The sequence below is a fragment of the Mustela nivalis genome (genome assembly GCF_964662115.1).
Source record: "Mustela nivalis genome assembly, chromosome: 2".
NCBI classification, from domain to species: domain Eukaryota; kingdom Metazoa; phylum Chordata; class Mammalia; order Carnivora; family Mustelidae; genus Mustela; species Mustela nivalis.
This window is the reverse complement of record NC_139021.1, coordinates 46,386,218-46,398,049: the sequence shown is the minus strand read 5'-3', so window position 1 is coordinate 46,398,049 and position 11,832 is coordinate 46,386,218. Positions and strand designations below refer to the sequence as shown.

General features: G+C 35.9%; 1 long non-coding RNA gene across 2 annotated transcripts; it reads left to right on the top strand.

Annotated features, from left to right (window-relative positions):
* Positions 1-751: 751 nt before the first annotated feature.
* LOC309854402 lies at positions 752-8,769 on the top strand. 2 transcript variants are annotated; one of them, XR_014306200.1, is made up of 4 exons: positions 752-815; positions 3,185-3,236; positions 4,324-4,377; positions 8,682-8,769. It is a non-coding gene; the product is annotated as an uncharacterized lncRNA (long non-coding RNA). The 2 variants fall into 2 exon arrangements; XR_014306201.1 differs by having other exon boundaries at positions 777-978.
* The last annotated feature ends 3,063 nt before the right edge of the window (positions 8,770-11,832 follow it).

Genomic DNA, 11,832 nt, shown 5'->3' with positions numbered 1-11,832 from the left:
AACAATAGGGATATTATAATAAAACATATGTTCATCTGTGCAGTTTTCAGATTTTGTGGCCTTAAAATATCTTAAAAGATTTTTTTGTGCCTAAGTTTTATTTTTTTAAGTTTTATTACGAAAATTTTCTAGTAAGTACAGAAGTACCAAGTCATGAGAAGTACCAGGCAGCTTCAACAGTCATCACTTCAAGGCCATTCACATTTAAGAACAGACATATTTTTCATACCTAAATAAGTCAGCACTATCTCTAAAGCAAAAGAATGGGAAGCCAAGCGTTTGGTGTCTACACCTAGCTCATTGGGTGGCAGTATATTCAATTTTATAACTTGGAAAATACGAGTTTACAGGAGGTTGCAACAAAATTTCCTCTTTAACCACAATAAAAAAGGAAGTAATTAAATCCTCCTGTGGCTCTACAGCAGGGAGGCTCACCCTACAAATCCAGGCCACCGGCATTTCATTCTCTAGAAGCACAAGGCACAGTCCGAAAGCACTTTCTTTCAAAGCTGGAATCCCAGGTACAGTCCACAGGACCCATCCTTTTACACGCTTTGCAGCTCTTCACTCTGCTCCTTCTTCCCGGAAGTCGCCGCCTACTAAGCCCCAGCAGCCCCCTCACTGACTCTGCGTTTCCAGCCGCGCGTGCCCCTGAACACCCTTGGCCTGGACTTAGGAGCATGCGCGCTGGGTATCCCCGGCTCTCTCGAGATTCCCGAGATTCTCGTCAGGCACTTCCGGGGAAGGGCAACAGTTTGGCCCGCCATGTTCTTCTCCGAGGCGCTCCAGGCCAGCGAGCCTGGCCTTACTGTAAGGTAAGGAGGTTCAAAATGAGCTTGCACACTGCTCTGTGTGCCTAATTATTGAAAAATAACTTGGTTTCATATTGGAACAAAAAGGATTTTTTGGTTGCACTTTAAAGAACCTTAATAACAACAACAACAACAACAACAACAAAAAGTAAACACTGCTTTAAAAGTAAGTTGTCGTTTTTTCTCACTTGTTCTCCTCTGCTTTTACAACTAAAACAGCTACAGATATAGCCTTCTTTACTGGTGAGGAACCTGAAACTGAAAGGTTTAGTTACACAAGGTCTAGAACTTTAAAATTAGAACGCCATGGTTGGAATCTAGGGCTTTTATCTTCATAGCCCATGCACGCTGTGGATCTGTGGCACATAAACTGTCATGGCCATTTCCGGAGCACATGACAGTCATCGCTGATCAATTTCAACACCCTTTTGCTCCTTGCTTCCATGTCATCCCAGAGTCCTTTTCTACCCAGTACTTTAAGAAGCCATTACCAATCAATTGGCGTTGGGTACAACTTAAAATCTGTTTTTTCCCCCCTGGTCCTTGCAGTTTCCACTAGAGCAGGATGCCTCTTGAGAAATGATTAAATAGTGGCTACTTCCCTGTTGGGCTGGGGTTTAAAAATATGAAAATCCAGACTGTCATGTAGCTGATTAATGTTTTCAAAGTCTTACGTGAATAAATTCTAAATAGATTCTGTTCAGTGTATCAACTGCTTTCTGGAAACATTTTTCCTTTTTGGAAAGCTGCTTTGGACAGTTCATTAACATGACACAATAAATTAGTCATTTTGCAAACTAAAGAGTACTTTAAAACATTTAAGTGCTCTAAAATAATGCAGACTCCCCAAGTGCTCTCAGGGAGCAGGTTATGTGTCAGTAGACTCAAGGAAGGGATTAAAAAAATTGTTAATTTAAGGCTCTATCAGGATGCGGTTAGGCAACAAACGGGGCCAAAGGAAAAGCTCTTTCAGTTTGATTGGGTTGGTAGGTGTGGATGAAATCCTGAACTTACATATTCTGACTTTGGCAGCTGCACCCGTTAATGGTACCAGCCATGGTGGAACTGATTGGGCTTAAAAGATCTGGTAGTAGAAGTACCTAGTGGCACGCTCTCCATCATGAGGGGGATATGATTTAAGTATTTGAAATTTGAAAAGTTTATTATTTTCACTGAAACATACTTTTCTTAATGGGTCATAATTATGTTTCAGCTAGAACTGATGTATGATTGTTTTCAACTTTTTTTTTTTCCCTGTGCCCCTCACATGGATGTGACATAGTCACATTGATAGTGGAAGAACATCAAAAGAGGAGGCTAAACAATGGCTTCAAATAAGTGACTGCATATCCCTCTAAAATCTGGGCATTCTTTCAGACTAAATTATCTGTAGGGAGAAATTGACTTAACTGTAATTTAAGTATTCCAAGATTTCTTTTTATATTGAGGTAGAAATAGACATCCTTTTCTTATTCTTGTCCAGTTGAAGTGATTAGAGATTTCAGGAAGTTCAATTAAAAAATTAAAAATAAAAGAAATCTCTGTGGTGACAAACATAATTTTTGAGCTTCATCCATCTAATTTTTGTTTCTTTGTATCTTTTCAGTTATTCTTTTTATGACCTGAGAAATTTTGCATTGCCCCAGTTGTTTGAATAAAAAGTCAGGTGTGTGTAAATTAAGCATACTTTGCCTGAACAAAGTGTATAACGAGACATCTGCTGCCAGCTTTGCCTCACACAAATGAAAAAAATCTGGGCAGCTCAACAAAGCTTCTGTCAAATCCATGGGTTTCATAGTAGAGACTCTTGATGTGACTGAATATTAGGCTGCTTCTGTTTGGTGGTTTCCTCTTTGTAATCTTTGATGAAATGTTACTTGAAGTTTATGGGATTTTTCTCTCTTTTTAAAAATTCTTAATAAAATTATATGGTAAGAAATACAAAGCAACAAGGGAGAAATGAGACAAGTACAAATGGTAAAGCAGAATCCAACACTTAGAATTTCTGATAGTTGTCTTTGTGACTATCAGCAGGATACAGCTGGACATCTTTAGAATGTGCATAGAACTCACTGTTGAATTTATGAAAATCATTTTCAAATGATTGTCATGCAAGACCAGAATAAATGGTTTCTTCAACTCCCCATGACACTGTAAAGCTTAGACTCTCCTTTAAACCTTCAGGAAATTGTTTGATGAGGGGATGCCAGTGATCCCTCCAGGAGAGACTAGTTCCTAACAATACTATATATTTTTGAGGATAGCAAAAACAAAAACAAACCAAAAACAACTGTATATGACTAAGGACAAATGTCTGCATTTGTTTCATATCTCATATCCTTTGTCTTTACTAGTTTTCTCTTTCTTCACAGGCCTTCCTCTCTACCTTCAGATACCAGAGAAATGAATGTGTTCTCTTCACAGGTAAATCATATAAGTTCTTAATAAAATGTGGCCTTACCTAGGGTTCAGTCTGTGTTCTTCTACATTCAAATAATCTACCCCTTGGTACTGTCCAGCATACTATTCAAACTGGCAAATATTTCTGGCTTCTTTTTGTCAAACATGGGGCTGTAAATATTTGGAGATCTCCTTTTTTTAATTTGACCAGTAAAATAATTTTGTTCTTTTGTCCAGAAAATGAACATAGTTTCATAGATGCTTAGACATACACAAGTACACAAAAGCCTAAATAAGGGCCAGATATTAAGAAGCAATATTATCAAACTCACACTTACAGCTATTAGTTCACATTATCTCATTTCTGCTATAAAAGTAAATCAAGAATTGGTAATCTTTAGACGGTCAAGCAATTTGAATTCCCATTTGAATATGCTTGCTATTCATAAACTATGGGACAACCAAACACTTTGTAATCCCCAAAATCAACTAATACTGAATTTAAGATAGACCCCAGATGACTTTTCATTATCTCTAGAAAGAACACAAAGGTCTTAGATTTTAAAGCATTGACCTCAGTAATTTCCTCCTCATTTAATTTTATTCTAACAGTGACTACAGGAGATACATATTATCCTTTCTTTTCCCAATGAGGAAGAGGAAAATAATCATATAAGCAGAAACATTTGGATTTGAATGCAGGTGTGTCTGATTTCAAAGCATACTCTTTTCTGTAGCACTTGATATGGAGAGTTGGGAGTGTTGTTCTAATTTATCTGATGTACGCTTTTAAATATACTACTTTATTGAATGAGTTAAATCTCTGCTCAGAAATGACTGCTACTAGACCTGTTGTTAATATTTCTATTTAAACATATGGTATACTTTGATCTAAAATAGTCTGGAAAATCTACATATGAACAAATATACTTGAATGCTAAGTATGTGATTTCTCCCTAGGGAGATTATGGCAAGAGACAACTGAAATAAAATTGCTGACCAGTAACTTAATTCCAAGACATCTATCCCAAGGAAAGCATTCAGAAGAAAAAGAAAAAAACTTACAGAGGTATAAATTACCAATTTTTCTCCTTTTTTTGTGTAATGCCAGGGATTGGGCAAGGGAAGACAAAAACATACTGTCTGGCAACAGAAGACTGATCATGTAAGTAAATCTCCCATCATGGTAATACAATATTTTCAGCCATTAAAATATGAAAGTTTTGAAGACTATGGAAATATGAGGTAATATTTTAAATTATATGTGAATTTGGGCAAGGAAGGTCTTAAAGATTATATTGAAGCAATAAAACAGTGAATGTATGACGGCACAGAACGGCAGGGTAAATTTTTTGCTTTAAGCTTTCTCCTTTTAAGGATGTGAGCAGAGGGGAACCCTCTTACACTATTGGTGGGAATGCAAGTTGGTGCAGTCACTCTGGAAAACAGTGTGGAAGTTCCTCAAAAAATTAAAAATAGAACTACCCTGTGACTGGCAATTACACTACTGGTGATTTACACCAAAGATACAGATGTTGTGAAAAGAAGGGCCATTTGCATCCCAATGTTCATAGCAGCAAGTTCCGCAATAACCAAACTGAGTTAAAGAGCCAAGATACCCTTCAGCAGATGAATGGATAAAGAAGATGTGTTCCCTATATACAATGGAATATTACTCAGCTATCAGAAATGATGAGTACACAACTTTTGCATTGGCATGGATGGGACTGGAGGAGATTATGCCCAGTGAAATAAGTCAAGCAGAGAAAGCCAATTATCATATGGTTTCACTTACTCATGGAACATAAGGAATAGCATGGAGGACACAGGGAAAAATGAAAGGGGGAAATTGGATGGGGAGATGAACCATGAGAGACTGTGGACTCTGAGAAATAAACTGAGGGTTTTAAAGGTGGGGAATGGGTTGGTCTGGTGATGGGTATTAAAGAGGGCACGTATTGCTTGGAGTACTGAGTGTTATAGATAAACAATGAATCTTGGAACACTACATCAAAAATATAATGGCATACTGTATGGTGACTAGCATAGCATAATAATAATAATAAAAATATATAAAAATAAATTTTCTCCTTTTAAGGGTTATCAAAAAATGTTTGAAGTATTGTTTGGAAGAAAAAGTTATTGGCATCTAGCTTTCCATGTTGCAAATATCAGGTGCAAAATTTAATATGATTTTGCATGTGGTTATGTAACATTTATCTCATGTTGTCTTGTATAAGTAAGACATTCTATACAACATGAGAGAATTAGAGATAATGTCTTTTCTATACCCTATTCTATCTGCCATCTTAGAGGATAATAACTGAAAACTTTGCAAAGGGAGTTAATTGGTTAGATCACTTGCTCACTTGCCAAAGTGATCCACCTTGTTGACTTTAAGGACCAAACATACATATTCAAGTAAAAACAGTCTCTATTATGTAAAAAACTTGGTATATAATGGAGAATGTCTAAATCGAACTTACTGTGTTTTAGATTTATTTATTTCAGAGAAAAAGAGAAAAAGCAGGGGGAGGGACAAATAGGGAGAGAATCCAAGTAGACTCCCCACTGAGTGCAGAGAGGGCAGGGCTTGAGCTCAGGACCCTGAGATCATGACCTGAGCTGAAACCAAGAGTTGGATGCTTAGCCCACTGAATGACCCAGGTGCCCAAACTAATTTTTTAAAAAATCTGTCTTAAGTGAGGCTTTTCCCTTGTTCCTATAGATATATAAAAGCAGTTATTAATATATTCTGCTTATGATCAGATACATAAAATCCCAAAAGACTCACTAAAATATCCCAGAAATAAATGTACAGCTGAATTCATTATAAAAAGATGTTGAATTTTCCAGGGGTGGGGGGAACCCAGACTCTTCCTTAAATTCTTTCTTTCTTTTTTTTTTTAAGACTTTATTTATTTATTTAACAGAGAGAGAGAAAGAACAAGCAGGGGAAGCAGCAGGCAGAGGGAGAAGGCGAAGCACCCGGTCTCCAGGTCTCCAGCCCAGGCCCCTGATATCATGACCTGAGCAGAAGGCAGGTCTTAACCAACAGAGCCACCGAGGTGCCCCTTCCCTAAATTATTCTTAGTGTTCTTCTGTGTCAGTATTAGATCTGAAAACTAAGAACTCTACAACTGGCCCTCATTCCTGCACTCAAATATGACAAGTGTGCACATATTTCTCCTCATGAGTTTATATCATCAATGCAGCTCAATTCTTTCTTCTTAACCTGACTATCTATGCTGGTGGTCACTGATCTCAGGAACCACAGAAAGGTTTTAAAAGATAATTCCTAGACCCATATAGCAGATTTTCTGAAACCTCAAGAAAACCAATTCTTCCAAATTTCAAAAATATAGATCTTGGAGATCAAGTCAGGAACTTGAGTGCTTATAAATAAAAGCTTTCAGAAATTATTTTTGGGGTATCAGTACCTCCTATGAACCTGATATCTGGGAGGAGGACTTCAATCTATATTTCTTCAGGGATGTCCTAAAATCAAAGATCATACTATTTGGGAGAAAATTCCTGGAGACATTTTGTATTTCTATGCCTGTTTAAAATTGGCCACTGAACCTTAGACCCAGTGATTCACAGTCTTACTGACAGTTCAGGCACAGGCCCTGGGCAGTTCCATAATGGTTTTCTTCTCTAATTCCCTTTGTTTTTTCATCCATTCAGTCTACTTAAGAAGTTCTGCATCACAAGAACTATTTTTGCATCTTCAGTGATTCTGCTTGAAAGTCAACTCCATAGGGGCACCTGGGTGGCTCCCCCTGGTTAAGCATCTGCCTTCAGCTCAGGACATGATACCAGGGTCCTGGGATCAAGTCCCACATTGGGCTCCTTGCCCAGGTTATTTGACATGATGGGGTGGCTGTGAGATAGCAAATAGGTGGCAAGAATAAAAGCCCCATACTGTATTTTGAAATATTTTAATTTTTAAAGATAAACTTGATGACTTTCAAGCTCATCACCTTTTTTATTTCTTTGTTAAAGAGCTAGTTTTGGATACTGGTTTCCTTTCACATGGAGATACTATACTATAAATGATACTGGAAATAGCTTTTCCTGTATTCTTTCCCATCTTTGTAAATCAATCTTTAAAGGAGGGATTTACTTTTCTTCCATTTTCTAAAGGATGACAAAGACCAATAAATGGCAGTCTCAAAGGAAAACCACAACTAATATAATGCCTAAAAATTTGTGAAAGAGAACAGACTTGAAGAAATTACTCTATTTCCTGATCGTGTTATTCATAAATGAAATGGTAGCCAGTTTTTTGAGATACTCCATGATGAAGACCAATTTATATTAGCAGAAAATCATGTGTATCCTATTATATACTATATTTTTCAAATGTGATAGATATTTAGTTAGCTTTAGAATATAGATTTTCTTTTTTCAGTAAATGATTAATATGACTCTATTAAGTTTCATATTGAAACAGTATAATTAAAGGTAAATTTAAATACACATGTATGTACTTAATAAATAGTTATCATACTAGGAGCGTTGCTTGCTAAACACTCTTAAGATCTATCTTTGGCCGTGAACATCTTATGGGTGAATGAATATGAGAAATAGTCCGCACTGAAAAAGTAGAGTAAGTCACAATTATATATAAATAAGAACTCAGTCCAGTGGAAGAAATCTCATTTTTTCCAAACATAAACAGTTTTCAGAGCTCCTCTTTCCAGAAAGAAAGCTCAGCCATTGTCAAATAATATGCGGTGAGCTGAACTAACTTCTCTTATGTGAAGCCATAATTAGGGATACAGTCACCGATATTCAGAAACGTAATCTTCCCCTTGATGTCCTATATCTCTATGTAAAATTGCGCTCTTGAAAACGACAATGCAAAATGATAACTCAAAATCAAGATAGTTTCATTTAAGTCAGTTTAACTAAAGTATTCGGATTACTTTGGCTTTACAAACCCAATCAGTTCCCTGTTGGGAGTCACCTAACTCCTTTCAGCAATAAAGTAAAGAAAATTTAACCTACTAAATGTATATGCCTTGTGGTTCAAAGTTAAGATAAAAAAAAAAGTCCATTGTGGGCAAAGCCAATTTTGAGCCATATGTGTAGTTGAGTGATGCCTATTCTTATAGAATTTAAACAAGGAACCTGACTTTTTTCTTTAATTTCTACTTACATATTATAAATAAAGTACCCTGAGCTACACAGATATGTTCCTCATTTTAGCACAAATTTTTAAGGTTAGATAATTGATTCTAAGCAATGAATGACCACTTAACTTTCTTGTAATGACAAAATTCATTGTTTAATTAGTAATTTCTGTGATCTGATAGAGTAATTTGGATTGTGTAATTTGGATAGATAATTGTGATTTGGATAGAATAACTAAAACAAGGGATTAACAAGCATCTTTGTGCCCCAATATCACAATATTTCAGGACTAGAAAATCGTGGTACATTTAGAATGCTCTCATTTTACAGACAATGAAAGGCAGTATATTGTAATGGCTAAGAACAAAGTTCCTGGACTCAGAACCAGCATCAGATCAGATCTGCCACTTCTTGGACAGTATATCTAGATAAAGTAAAAATTATTAATAGCATATAGCTTAACATTTATTGGATACTTACCATGTTCAAGCACTGTATTCATAGCACTGTATTCAAGCACATATTCATATTCTTAATGAATTCTCACAACTGTATGAGGTGTAGGTATTATTATTATCCACAGTATGAAGACGAGGAAATGAAGCTTGGCAAGTTTGAATAAATTGCTTAAGTTGGTAGAAACTCTGGTACTAAAATCATATTGGATTGAGACTAAAGACCATGTTATTATGTGCTACCTGTCCAGTAGTTTTTCTTAAATGTTCTTGAGTCTCAGTTTTCCCAATGGCAATGTTGTGCAACAATATCTCACTTGTGATAAAGAAAGAAATATGTGGTAGTACCTGGAAAGATTAAGCCCAAACTCTCAGTAATTAAAACTCATTTCTTATATCCGACCCAGTGATTTGTTCTTGTTGTTGTTGTTATTAAACAGTGTGTCACTTGGGCTTCATGTTTATTTCAAGCTGATCAGTGTGTATTGATAATGAGTTTTATTTGTTGACAACATATTGTTTCACAACCCTTCTAATCTTATTTTTAGGGCACACAAAACTAGTTTGAAACAACCTCGTATTACTTAAGAAAATGAGATAATCTGAAATATTTAGAAAAGAAGGAACAGTCTCCTGTAAATTGCACAAACTGTGGAATTCAAGAGAATTAGAGTTTCTTGAATAAAATGTGAACAGAAGCTTATTGGATCTGATTTGTCCATCTTATTTTGAGTTCTAAAATTATAACTTAGAATTTTTAGTAGGAATTTTCTAACTGATGAAAGCTGGGAAATTAAAACATTCCAAAATCTTGTTATGGTAAATTATTTGAGACTCCATAATCATACTCCTCAGCAGTATCCCATAAATAGCTACACTCGGACTTACACTTTTACCATATTTCTCTAGATAATGATGCAGGGATTGATGAAGTGGCAAAAATGGCCCGATGAGCTCATCGCACTCTGGGTATGGAGGGAGTGAGTGCTGCTTTTGGCATGCTTTGGAGTGGTGTAGTACAAGTCATTTAACATCCAACAATGAAATAATATATGGGAAAGTTGTAAAGTGCAGTTCAGCTGAGAGTTATTATGGCTAATGCTAATTCAATTCTATTTCTTTTGCTCTAAAGTGAAGACTAGGATTGGGAAGTGCTTTGTAAACATACAGTGACTTATGGATGTATAATTATAAAGTAATGAATTCTGCATTTTTCATTTTCATTTCCTAAATGTTTTCAGCAAACATTATTGAGTGCCTAAATGTTTTAACATATAAATATATTTCACTTGTATGTCAAATTCAACATTTCAGAGAGAATAGGAATCAATGAGTTTTCACCCAGTGTTTTCTCCTAACTCTGGAATTATTGTCCTAATATTCACCCTGGCCTAATGCCTCAGTTCTTTCTTAGAATGCTCAGAAAGCAAGGAATTATTGTCACACAACTCGCCTCATGCTGTGTCCTGCTTTCTATTGCCAATTGTTTCTCACAGACCTATTTTTGATTCATATTTAGAAATGGGTAACTAGATAGAGTCGTGAAAAGTATTTTTTTAGATTACTCTCTCTGAGATTAAAATACAGTAACCATCCAAGTAGAACAGGTTTTTAAATAAATTTTCTGAGCTCCTTGGGACTACTCCCTGATAAGGATCTAAGAATGGAAAGAAATGAAAGGGAAGTCCTCTCGTCTACCTTGAACTTCATTTTGTTGCCTTTATATAGCAAAACAAAAATTTTAGGAGAATTCTTTGACTGTCTTTTTAAATAGGCTATCAGAGTTTCCAAAGGTTTTTTTTTTTTTTTTTTTTTTTTTTTGTCGTCGTTGTTGGTTTTTTGTTTTGGTTTGGTTTTTGGTTTTTGGTTTTTTAAGTTAAGCACTAATCTCATACTTACAGGCCTTCTTTTCAGAACTTTCTTTTTATTGCCAGCTTTCTAAAGAACTCAAGTTTTGTTTAACTGCTTTGCGTAGTTATTATTAGCACAGCCCATTAAAGCCCAGTGTTTACCTTCTTGGAGAGACTGAAGCAACAGGGCTGAAGTGTTCACTTGATTTGAATTGAAAGATTGCAAAGCAATTAGAACATAGTGTATTTGGTTGGGAGTCTGAAGCATCTGTTTAAGCATTCATTCTATACGATGTCATTCGTAATTGAAATTAGAACCATTTAGCCGTAATGCTTTTTTAGGGTCCATTACTGAAATTGTAATACTAATGTCAGTCCATGAATAAGGCTTTGAAATACAGGATAGGAGAATCTGCTTCCTAATTGGCAAAGTTTCAGGAGAGGAAGAACACTGACACATTCACATCCAGAGACTAAAAGTGTAACTGATGTGTAATTTAGCAATCTGCAATCCAAGAAAGTGTGTTTGCTGACAATGGACTCATTAGAACTTCTCTTCTACTGCCAAGAGGCACAGGAAAAAAAAATTAAATTTTTCTGGCAGTTCCTAGTGTTGATGGAGGAATCTAAGTGACCTTCAATGGGCCCATGGTTAAAAGGAAAGCTTTGTTTTGTGTTCCAGGAGGCCTGAAAACGGTCATTTTGTAACTCAATAAAGGTGTGTGTTCTAGGAAGTCAGAGGAGTTATTTGTTAATACACTAGGCTCCAACAGAGGAAGTTGGGTTAAATATGTCAGTAGAAAATTTATGATGCATGCAGGAGGCTTCCTGAGTTTAGGCTCCTGAGGGATTCTGTATTAATAGAGAAAAATCAGAAGGAAAAGCTTTAGTGTGAGACTCGAAATAGGATGGCTCCATGAGCTTTATAATTAATTTGGGATGAATTTTCTCAAAATAAAATTTACTGTTTGAGGCTAATTCAAATGATCCAGTTAGTAACTTACTGTACATAAAGCCAAAAAGTGTGTATGTATATTTGTAACCAATTTCATTATTAATATCTCTTGTTAGTTGAATGTGACCATTACCCTCTGCATTGGAGGAAGCTATACATCCTCACTGCTGGGGTACATATTTCTTTCATATTGCCATAAAACATTACCCTACAATGTTTTC